The 12,537-nt window shown below is 33.3% G+C and overlaps 1 long non-coding RNA gene across 8 annotated transcripts; it reads left to right on the forward strand.

The window, feature by feature from the left end:
• The first annotated feature begins 8,952 nt into the window (after nt 1–8,952).
• Nucleotides 8,953–11,697, forward strand: LOC145125336 (uncharacterized). Of its 8 annotated transcripts, none has more exons than XR_013715932.1 (11): nt 8,953–9,116; nt 9,417–9,590; nt 9,709–9,890; nt 9,958–10,190; nt 10,280–10,358; nt 10,587–10,674; nt 10,753–10,812; nt 10,889–10,930; nt 11,084–11,149; nt 11,240–11,348; nt 11,509–11,697. It is a non-coding gene; the product is annotated as an uncharacterized LOC145125336 (long non-coding RNA). The 8 variants fall into 8 exon arrangements; XR_013715931.1 differs by having other exon boundaries at nt 9,961–10,190; XR_013715934.1 differs by having other exon boundaries at nt 9,709–9,867.
• Nucleotides 11,698–12,537: the final 840 nt, after the last annotated feature.

Raw genomic sequence — 12,537 nt, forward strand, 5'->3', positions numbered from 1 at the left:
ATCTCTCCTTTCATAATTTCCTTGTCCAGTTGCTAGGTTAAGGGCAATCCAAAAGGACTGTGCTGCTATCAATTCAAGTACATACCAATTATAGTTATGGGCTTAGACACCTAATCCAACAGGGCAGTCTGAGGAGGGAAACTACAGCAGGACCGTTGGTCAAGTTGATATGCCGGTGATTAGGAGGAACAACCAAGATGACTGAGTCGAGAGGAATGGATGCAAGTACAAAGATTTTCTAACTTGGAAGCCATCGACTTTCACTAGGAAGGAAGATCCGATCGGAGTTATGGATTGGATCTCGGAGATGGAATCAGCCTTCATGACATGTGGTTGCAAGGGTAAGCTACAAACCACGTTTGCAGTGCGTCAGTTGAGAAGAGGCGATGTTCGCTGGTGGAACACCCTGGGGATGACTCTAAGCCCCAATGAGCCCCTGCAACTGACTTGGGCGGAGTTTTTGGTGCATTTCAAGCGCAAGTTTTGCTCAACCCAAAATCTGATCGAGCTAGAAAAGCAATTCTTGACTTTGAAGAAAGGAGGCATGTCCATTGATGAATACACCAATAACTTCACGGAAAAAATGGAGTTTGCTTTGCGCCTTGTCCCAGACGAGCTGACAAAAATCGACAAGTACGCAAAGGGACTTCCCTGGGAGTATGCGGTGCCGATACTTCAGGCACCTACTCTAGAGGCAGCTATCTGGGCTGCCAAGTCTGTTGAAGATATGATCAAGGGAAGAGCCGCCAGCAAGGTTGAAGTTGGCGATAAGAGAAAGTTTGAAGGATCCAAAAGGTCCGACGAGAAGAGAAAGTTCTTGAAGTCTGGAGAAGGAGCACAATGGTGTGACAAGTCCAAAAGGAAGCACATTGGGAGATTCTCTAAAGAGATGACCTGCTTCAAATACGGAAAGACTGGTCATTATGCCAGCGAATGCACAACCAAGAGAGAAGTCTGCTTTAAGTGTGGTGAAGAAGGACACTTCAAGCAAGACTGCCCAAGGAGAGAAGAAGCCGCAAAGTCAAATGTGCTGCCAAAACCAAAGGAAAGAACATTTCAATTGATCCTTGACGAAGAAGATAACAATGCAAGGAATCATGAATAAGGATTTTATATCCAAAGATCAAGATATGAAGTAGCCGTACGAATATTATCATATGATGTAGCCTATTAGATGCATAGTCTAGGGTGAACTTGAATACCTATGTAATTAATTCAAGGAAAAATATAAAACCTTCGTTTTGCTATCTGATGTGTTAAGCCGTTGTGCGATTTTCTTGTATGGTGACTTGGAAAACTGCGAGACAATACTTGGGACAAGTACGAGTAGGTGTGAATGGTAGTAGAGGCCTATACTACCGGAAGCACAGGACTCACACTTGGATCAGGGATAGTCACAAGGTTACCAAGAAGCTAGTAATTGATTTTGTTTTATTCAAGTATGTCGCTACCATTGTTTCGGTAATGATTATGAAGATGATTGTTATTTCGACCCTAGTAATCATATCAAATCGAGTCTGACTAAGATGAGTATATTACGTGGTTCAGAGAACTAAGTTCGATGTCACATCTGACTTAAGCCAGAAGATTGAAATAAAAGATAATCAAAGGGATCAGTAGAGGTATCATGATAATTGCTTGTAGCTAGAAATGCTACCTTTTAAGGTGTGATTATATCACATTAGAACATGAAGGAAGTTATAGTCTGTTCTCGAAATTTGACTCTAAGAGACCTAAGAATAAGCGTTGCAACATACGATGATAGGTCATTAGAATATGACACATCGGTCCATTCTAGTAATAAAAAAACTTATCTTAAGTTTGTCTCCAATAAGGATCAATATTGTGACTGGAAGGTCATAATTTGGAGTCTAACATGAGATAGAGAGCAGGTGCAAGATCGAGCACTACTTGCAGTCAAGAAAACCAGGAGTTAGATACTCATTCAAAGAAACATAGAGTTACGATTATTACCTAGGATAACGTATGGAGTCATTAAACAATCCCCATTTCGTTGATGATTCTGGGACGTAATCATCCTAAGGGGGAGATAATTGTAACGCCCGCAGATCTGGGCTAGTCAATTTAGAGACAATGAGCATCAAAAATGAGTTTTTGATGGAAGATTATTTAAAATGATTAATCTTAACCAAGTTATAGTATATGTTACAAGGGTTCCGTACATATAAAGAACGCCGAAATCCGAGTTATAACGAAGAAGTTATGGCCCGTCGAAGTTTTACGGCGAAACCGACACGACATTGCGTAACGTAAAAAGTGAATTTTTGATAAATTAATTTTTAGCCTTAGATATCTAAATGAAAGTTGTAATATACGTTAAACCAAGAGTGTGCATAAAAAGAACATCAAAATATGACTTCGTATGAGGAAGTTATGATTTTTCTAAGATTTGGCATAGTAGTGCACAACCCAAAATTCGAATTTATAGATCGATCGATTTTTGGCCAACGCAACCTAAATGAGAATTGAAGATCTCATTAATAGTAGTGCAACGGTAAAAATACATACGAAAACGGACGTCGGATGAAGAAGTTATGAATTTTTAACGGACTTTTCCTGTCCCGGCCTGTTAAAAATATAACTTTAAAAATAAAGTCAAAATTATCCGACGGAGTCTAAATGAAAGTTGTAGAGTACGTCTCCACCTACGCGTGTATATAAAGTGTGTCAAAAACGGAGTTCAAAATGAACGAGTTACAAATTATAATAGCATATTTACGTATTAAAATAAAGTATAAATCATATATATATATATATATATATATATATATATATACATATGTATATATACATATGTATATATCATTAGAAAGGTATCGACGATGCGGTCATTATAAGAGTAGTGTTGAATACTTTCGACATTAGTTTAGTACATATATCGTTAAATCTATTTAAAATAGTATTATAAAGGGACGTTTAGTTGTTTATATAACTATAAGGTCATTAAGTAACTATGATGGTAGTTTTTGAAAATTCAATTACTATAAATAAGAGCCTTGGGCTCTCATATTTCTTACACCATTCTCTTGATTCAAGAGTCTTTCTCTTCTTATCCCCCAAGCATTTCGGTCCCTCGTGATTCGATTTCTCTTTCTGTAGTTTTAGTATAGTAAGGTGAGCGCTGAAGCGCTACACGAATCTTTCTTAGAAAGATTCAGCGATGAAGTTCTGCCCCTGCAGAGCTCGGCTCCTAGCTAAAACCCCATTGTAAGTAAGTTATGTTTACCCTATTTTAAATATAGCTTATATTTAAAATTAGTATTGTTATTATGAACTTATAATAAATATTTGGGCTATTATTATGACTTATATAAGTATCGTTATAATATCTTTTTAACTACTCGCGGTGCGGAGAATCTGGTTTAAAGGGCCGCATATGGTTGTTGGATTTCAGAAGTGTTATATGCCAAAATGGTCATGCCCTTCGATGTTTTCTGTCTGGCCCTGTCTGTACATAGTGGTTGGAAAATATTGTTTAGCGCTTATATAATAATAATAATAAGACTAATAATTAGTCACGGTAAATATTAGACTAAAATCTAGTGGTAATAATACTAGGTTTCGTCGAAGGAAATTATTTTTAAGAAGCGAAGCGCTGTCTGAGTTCGGAATCAACCACCTTAACAAGTGAGTGCATAGTCCCTTTCATGAACATGATTTAATACAAATATTGATTGAAGTATTAAATATATGTTTATGTGTGAATTATTTGATGCTGCATGAGATTCATGTATTAAATATATGTTAAAGATCATACCTGATAATATATGATGATTTAGGATAAAGAGTAAACCTAAATTAATTATGAGGAATATTGGGTAGTATCTTCTTATAAGTACGAGTGAGATATACACGAAGAATAGAACTTTAAAATATGTCATTGATCCGGGAGCATGGATTAGACATAGTCATTGTCCCTAGTCCGAGAGTATGGATTGGACATAGTCAATTGTCATTAATCTGGAGTATGGATTAAGACATGGTCAGTTGTCCTTAATCCGAGAGTATGGATAGGACATAGTTATTTGTCATTAATCCGGGAGTATGAATTTAGACATAGACATTTGTCCCTAGTCTGAGAGTATGGAATGGGCACAGTTATTGATCCGAGAGCATGGATTAGATCCGAGTGTATGGATTAAGTAAAGAGGTAAAGTTTAAGGTCTGAGAGTATGGATAGTGTCGTTGGGAGGAACGACGGGGTGGGGTAAGAGTTGCTTATATATATATGGTGAAATTGTACATTTTGTGAGTTCTAAATTATATATATTATATAACATTGTGGGATTGAAATCCCTATGTACTCACCAGGTTTCCCAACCTGACCCACTCAAGTTTATTTGTATCACAGGTGTCGATATGAAGTTACATTACACTGAGAGATTAAGGAGATGTAAATCACTAGTGTTAATGAATGTAAGTTCTGTTTATGCTTATGTTTCTATGTTGACGATGACATTCCAACGTTTTAAAATGAATAAAATACATTTCTTCGGAAATGCTTTGATAACGTATTTATCATGTTTATCTGGGAACAAATTCCGCAACACTTTTCTTTAAAAGGTTACTCTGATTTTCAAACAAAGCATAAACAAATCGGTCTTTTTTGGCCGTAAAAAAGGGGATGTCACATATATGGATTTAACTCAGAAATTGTAAGAATCGATGAAAGCATGCGTAAGTATTCGGTTGAAACCCTTGGCTCAAGGACTACATTGTCAGCTGATCACAGTTGGGTCAGAAATTTCAACTTTTTTCCAGAACAATTTAATCAACTTGTACGCTGGTTGTGGTTTGATCGATGATGCATCTCTAGTATTTCATGATATTGATTTAAAAAATGTGTTTACTTGGAACACAATGATTGAGGGGTGGACGGGTTGCGGTTGCAAATAAGGTCTTTGACGAAATGCCTCAAAGAGAAGTTGTTTCATGGAACTCTATGATGTCTGGTTACGGGCTTCCAGAGAAGACTATAGAGGTTTTCATTTCAATGGCCCAATGTTCTAACACTCTTCCAGATGTATACTCTTTCAGTTGTGTAATGAAATCCTGTGCTAGCCTCGAAAATCTCAACTTGGCTTTCCATCTACAAAGTTTGGCTGAAAAGTTCAAGTTTGTAGGATTCTGTTGATTCGTCAATGGTTGATATGTATATCAAGTGTGGAGCTCCAGATATCGTTGAACATGTTTTCTTGAAGATGCCAAACCCAAATTTATTTTCTTGGAATTCTATGATCTATGGTTACTCACAACTATATGATGCTTAAAGGGCCTTGGAACTATTCAATCAAATGCCTAAAAGAGATGTGGTTTCTAGATCGAGAGAGAGAGAGAGAGAGAGAGAGAGAGAGAGAGAGAGAGGAGGGAGGGAGGGAGAGAGTCTTATTTTTTGAATTGTTTAAATAAATAAATAAGTATTAGATTTAAAAAGTGAAAGAAAAATAGAAAATAAATAACACAAGGGTATTATAGTCATTTCAATTTACTGAGGGATCAAATCCGCAACAAAATAGCTCAAAAGTACCACAAAGCCAAAAAAAATCGAGGTTTAGACTAAACTTCATAAAAATACATACCACAAGGACCATTTTTACATATATTAATTTTTATAAAAAGTTCGGTGTGTTAACCGTAAATGTTCAATGGTTATTTTAAATGAAAGTAAGTTGATATTACTTGCATTAAACTAAGGTATAAAGAGTTCTAGAATTTATAGTTCAAAAGAAAACATTAAAAAGTGATGCTATAATAAAATAAAAACAAAAATCATATACTAATACATACTCATAGTAACAAAGACATGAAATTGCAATATTACATTTAAAAATTATAAAAAATAATAGGTCCTAATGTAGTAAATTACATAAGTGGTAAGTGTAAGAAAAACTTACACAAAAACAAACACACACACACAGGTACATTAACACACCCACATACACCCAAAATAACACACACAAACATGTATAATTAATGATAATATAACCTTGTAACGCAGTAGAAAGATTAAGAAGACATAAAGAGAATTTCAAACGCAAACAACAATATTTGGCTATGTAGGTACTCGAATAGTTTTAATGATTATAATATTATAGTTACATTAATACCCCTCCCTTAATCAATTTTGCATCTGTTATAGGAGGATCAAAGTGTGTAGGGAAATGAGTTTTTGAAAGTAAGTTACTATTCGTTTTTAAGCATTGTATTTATATTAAAGCTTTGATTTTTTTTTTACTTTTATATTAAGGCATTAAAGAAAATATAAAATTTGCATTATGGGTTTTAAATAAAATTTTGAAAATTTATAAACATGTTAAATTACTTTTCGGTTTTATTTTTTTTTTCTTATTAAGGAATTGTAATACATTAAGACAAACACACAAGTTATAACAATTTGCTTTAAAAATACATTGCTATAATTGGTATACACCGATTTTTTTTCCAAAACCTGTCATTTTTGTTTTTTTCTTGTTAAGCCATTGTAGAATAGAAATAAATTAAGACAAACAGATAATTATAACAATGTGTTTTGAAAGTAGATTGCTATAATTGGTATAAATTGATTTTTGTCCAAAACTTTCATTTTTTTTCTTGTTAATCCATTGTAGCATAAAAATACATTAACACAAACACACAAATTATACTAATGTGTTTTGAAAGTACATTGCTATATGTGGTAAAAATCGATTTTTTCCAAAGAAAAAAACTTTTCAATTTTGTTTTGTTTTCTTATTAGGCCATTATAGTACATAAATACATTAACACAACCACATAAATTATAACAATATGGTTTGAAAGTACATTGCTATAATTGTATAATTAGTAATAAATGAAAGTAAGTTGCTATTACTTAGATCAAATATCTTGTATAGTACATCAAAGAAATGAAAGTACAATGTCATAGTAGGAAGAAATTAAATTGTGATGCCATAAAGGTACTTTCAATTCTTTATATTATAACATTGTACTCTCATGTATCTTTTACGTCCAGGAACCAAAAGCCTTAAAAAAATTATGTTTTACAAACAGAAAAAGAAACAAACAAAACTATCAATAGATATAAATGCAATGCACAAGTTTAAACCTTATGTCTCACATCTGCACAATAATGATAAAGTTAGTTGAATATATCCATAGTTTTCCATAATTAGTTAAAAATAACTTGAACTAAAACATGGTGCCGTTTGAAATAGGGGTAGTAATGTTCAATATTTCGTAATTTTCAATCACTTTTTTTTAATCAAAGATGGTTATTTTTTGAAGTACCTCAAAAAATAATTTTGTATAGAATACTGAAAACTGATGGATGAGGGTTTGCCTTGAGAGAGAGGTTGATCTGTCACCGGAGCAAGCATGGACAAAAGCAATTCATGATTTTGGATAAAAACACAACTGGAAACAATTATTTGTTGCAAGATTCGTCACTACACCGACAATGTTAAAAATTGTCCACTAAAATTAAAGTAACATGACTAACATGCCATCGACATCAACTTCTTCAACAATAGCTAGCAAACGTTGAACTACAAGAGAGAGAGAGAGAGAGAGAGAGAGAGAGAGAGAGAGAGAGAGAGAGAGAGAGAGAGAGAGAGAGAGAGAGAATGGCAAAGGTGTTGTGAATGAGAGACATATATAGGGAGAAGCGTTTTCAGTGTTTGATATCTGATTCCCTTGAATCTATATTTCGTAATTAATATATAGGGGATTTTAAGAGCAAAATATGGGGGAAGGGGGGGGGGGGGATGTAATCAAATAAAACAGATCAGAATTATCATTTAAATATGCCTAAAATTAAGTGGAACCTGATTTTGTGGGATTTGATATAATCCCTCATAAAATCAGGATTTAATACGTAAAATACAATTTAGGAAAAAAAAAAGACTAATAAATCATTGAGCAAGAAAGCAATCTTCATAGGGGCCAAAAATGACACATGGCAGATAGAGGGTTTAGAAAAAAAAACAAGTGGCAAAATAGCTACTCTTTTGTTATAATAGAGAGATTCAGATTATTTAACCAAAAAAAAAAAAAAACAGAGAAAGGTATAATAGTCATTTTGAATTTTGATAGGGACCAAATCTAGAATGAAACCTGCCGATAAGGACAAAATTTTTAATTTTGAAACTTGAGTGATCAAAACCAAAGAAAATAGCAAACTGACAGGGACCAATTTTGCAATTTTCTCGTAATGTTATATATAACTGTTATATATAATAGTTATGTGATACATTTATTTTTAATTATTTGTAAGAATATATTTTAATAGTCAAGATATTAAAGGTTGATACTTGTGATGCATATGTACGATATGGTGTTTGTTCTTTTCACTGGAATAGACAATCACAAAAGGTGTGTAACCTTTGGTTCTGGTTTGCTCGGTCGAGATGTCATGAAATCTTCACTACAAAAAAAGTCCTTTTTAGTGACCAATATTTTAGTGACGACCTGGAATCTGGTCACTAACTGCATCCTTTAGTCACCATGCTTAAAGTCGTCACTGAATTTTGGTAGTGGTACAAATTCAGTGACCAAATCTCAATAGTTGTCACTAAGCAGTCACTATTAGTTGTTTTTCAAACCCACACAGTGACAACATAATGGTGGTCACTGATTTAAAACATGTAAATTATTTAGTGACCAGAAATAGTGGTCACTGTATATATATAATTTGGTAAACGTCTTTAACTTACATATAAATATTCCATTTAATAAAATCCAAAACTTATTCATATTATTGGATGTTAAAAATAAACTGTTAACTGATGAACATTTTAAACAAGTAATTATTTTTCGATTTAATTTTTATATATAAATTGATTATCTTATTTTAAATCAAACTTTTAACCTTTTTTAAAAGAAAATATTATATATAAAAAAATTCATCTGTATGAAATATGTATGTGTATTTAATGGAATTATATAATTGTTAAATGGTAAATACACCACTAAATTGACGTTAAGTTACGCAACAATAGTTCTCGTCAACGTTGACATACACAGCCCTCAATCGACGAATACACACCTCTATCCGGCAGTTCAACACCTCTCTCTCCGGTTCACCGGCGCGCTCCTACCCCTCCTGTCGATGCACATAGGTATGTCTCCGGTCTCACCCCCCTCTTTCTATCTATCTGCTCTTGCTCTGTTTTTAAAAGCGTGAAAGGTTATTGTCGATTGATTTCTATGGATTGCTTGATTAACTAAGGTAGCGATTTCAAAGTTATGAAATTACATTTTCGTTCTACCGTTATTTCAAATTATGATTCTTCTTCCAATATTCAAGTTAGTAGGCTTTTCTATCAGATACTTTTTTGGTGTAAACAATGCACGCAAGATGTTCGATGAAAATCCCCACACAAAATTCACTATCATAATATTTGATCTGTTTGATTCAGGGCTTTGGAATAACAATGCTAGTCCTATCATGGTTGATTACACTGTACACACTAAGGCAAAATGGTAGAAATGCAGGAAATGCTTTCAGGAAAAATATTTGATTGGTTCCATGAGCTAGGCCAACATGCTTTTGGTGAAAAACTTATTGTTTTCGTTTTCCTTTGTGATAAAATGTCTGGTGCATTCTTTTTTTTTTTTACTCTTTTCCTTTATTTTCCACACAATTCCTATTTTCTTTCAAACTTATCAGGTTATATATTATGAAACCTGATGCATTCTTTTTTCTTACAGGTGATTCTGAACCTACAAAGATGTTTGACAGAATAACTAATCTATCAAACAATAAGATAATCAACTACAGATGTGATCCATTTGAGAAATGGTTGGTGTTAATTGGAATTGCCCCTAGCTCACCAGAGGTTTCTATTTGACTATTTCATAGTATAACATGTTAGCATATAGCACCACCTATGGTAAATTCCTGAGTTTTAATAATATCCTCATACCATTTTGATTTGAGCAACTTTTTCAATTGATCAGCAGCGAAGTCAAGCTCTTGAAGCACATGCAGCATATTTTCTCTCTCAAAGTACAAAAGATAAGTTAAAATGGGTTCTTTTTTGTTGCCTTCATCAAAGTACATTGGTAACAACCACATATTTATATGCCTTCAACAGGTTACTCACAATGAGAATCCTTTGATTCTTATTTCTTTTGCAACAAAAGCTCTAATCCTGGACAAGTTACTTCAAAGCTTCATGTCACTGAACCATGTTTATTCTCTTAACATATTGTTTTCATTTTCATTAATTTGGGGTTCCTTATTTAGAAAAGCTAATGCTTCTTGTTTCTATCCATGAAGGAAACCCCGCATTCACTTAAAGCAAGCAGAATTTTTCTTTCCTCCCTACTTTCAAGATGATTTTCCAGTTGCCATGTAGGTAATTTGTTACTCATTTTGTGTTTTGAAATAGGGAGTTGCATAATTGTATCATCAACTAACATCTTAATTTTTTATTTAGCACTTGTTATTTTAATGGGAAAACTCACTAGAGAACTACTAAGAAAGTTGAGATCTTTTGGCCCACAAGAATCTTTTTTACACTTAACAGAGGATACTCCTTCCTATCTATCTTGGTTGACTTTTAACTATCATCTCATCTGATCAGGAGGAGACTACATTTTAAGATACCCCTCATATACAACGATTACTGTTGTCGGGTTTAAAATGAAGGGTATGGTAGCCAACCCAAACAGGTAATTATCATTTATCAATCACTTTTTGTAATTGCATTAAATGAATAATATCATATTTGGTTACATTTTATCTTTCAGACAATAAGCTATATGGCAGAGTGCATGGTTGGCCAAGATTCTTTTTGAATTATGTTTCAGGTAATACTTTGAGTCTTGAAGCAACAACTCTGGAAAGAGAGATGTAGTAGAATTACTGTTTTACCCTCTTGTGCAGGCCAAGTGCTTAAAAAGTGGAGAAGCTATTGCAATTAAAAAGGTAATTAAAGATAAACGATACAATAATCGCTTAATGTTTCTTGATGGATCTGATTATGGAAGTATTTGTTCTAATTTATGTCTTTTGGTAATATGTATCCCCTTTCATCTACTTTTCTTGTGAACATCACATTTGTTGCTTACTTTAATTTAGGATCTTCTAAACACATCTCTGGTTCATCCCTTGGCCCTTTCACATCCATCCAAACAGCTTATCCAAGTAAGACTGGAAAATACTAGTTTTCTTGAAGTTTTTGAAATTGTAATATACTCATTTCAATATGGCCTCAAAATGTGTCTTATTTTTAAGATAATGGATTTTGGTGATGGTGGCTATGTTCGTTGCTCCTGTTGCAAGCATTCTTTCCATTCATGAAATTTGCTGATCGTGGAAGATGTTTTCATCTGTAACTTTTATGGTGAGTTTATATCTCTTGATATTTGTACATAATGATATGCATAAATGTATAAATATATCTTATAATAGTAATACAGATAATGCAAATATGCATTACATGTTGCTCTTTACATGCTTCACAAATGAAACTCATCATGATTATCACTGCAATCTTGGTCCAGATGGCACGCGAAGAGATGCTGATGAAATGCCCGAGTTTTGTAGAAGACCGGTTCAATTTGTTGCCATAAGGGAATTTCTTGTTACCATTAATTTGTAACCCACTGAATATATTAAGTTAAAAATAAACAAAAAATATATTATTGTGTTATTATTTGTATATTCAATTGCAGTTGTATTCTTCTTCCTAATTGACAAATCAATTTGTAAATGGGTTAAATACAAGAAATAGCAACAAAAATTAGTGACCAAGTTTTTCTGGTCACTAATTGGAAAAATTAGTGACAATCTTTTATGATCACTAATTGAATAAACCAGTGACGACTTTCTGTGGTCACTAATCGGATAAGACAATGACGACTTTTTATGGTCTCTAAGTAGATAAATCAGTGACGACTTTAATTGTTTAGTGACAACATTTAGTGACGAAAGGGGTCGTCATAGATTCAGTGACCATTATGTTTTAGTCACTATTTAGTGACTACTTTTACATTTTCGTCACTAAACGATTTTTGTGACGGACCTATAGTGACGAAATGTGACGACCAAAATTTTGGTCACTAAATCGTTTAGTGACGAGTCCTTCTACTGTTAGTGACGATTTCATTTTGGTCACTAATTGGTATTTTTCTTGTACTGCTTTTTGGTTGACAATAAGTAGTTCAAAGACATTACCAAAGTGTAATGGATTTCATTGATGTGCAAAAGTTTCCCAAGATGAGGACAAGTCTAGAAATAGAGAAAAATGCATCAAAATACTACACTCGTAGAGGTTTTATACAATTTTAGAAAGAAATATATCATTCATAAAATGAAGTATGGCTAGAAAAGTATTTCACTTGAGGATGGTAACTATACTTGTATTGTTTATGAAGAGAAGAATGTTCCAGAAATTAGGAACGGAAAGAATGTTGATGAAGAGGTAACTGATGGTCAGTGTGACTGGGATGCAAATCTGAAAGGTTCAAAATTTAAGGTAATTCTTATATGTTTTCATATATCGTTTAAGTTAATTTATAATTTCTTAGTTA

This window comes from Lactuca virosa, chromosome 7, assembly GCF_052849685.1.
Source record: "Lactuca virosa cultivar CGN04683 chromosome 7, Lactuca_virosa_CGN04683_v6, whole genome shotgun sequence".
Lineage (NCBI taxonomy): Eukaryota > Viridiplantae > Streptophyta > Magnoliopsida > Asterales > Asteraceae > Lactuca > Lactuca virosa.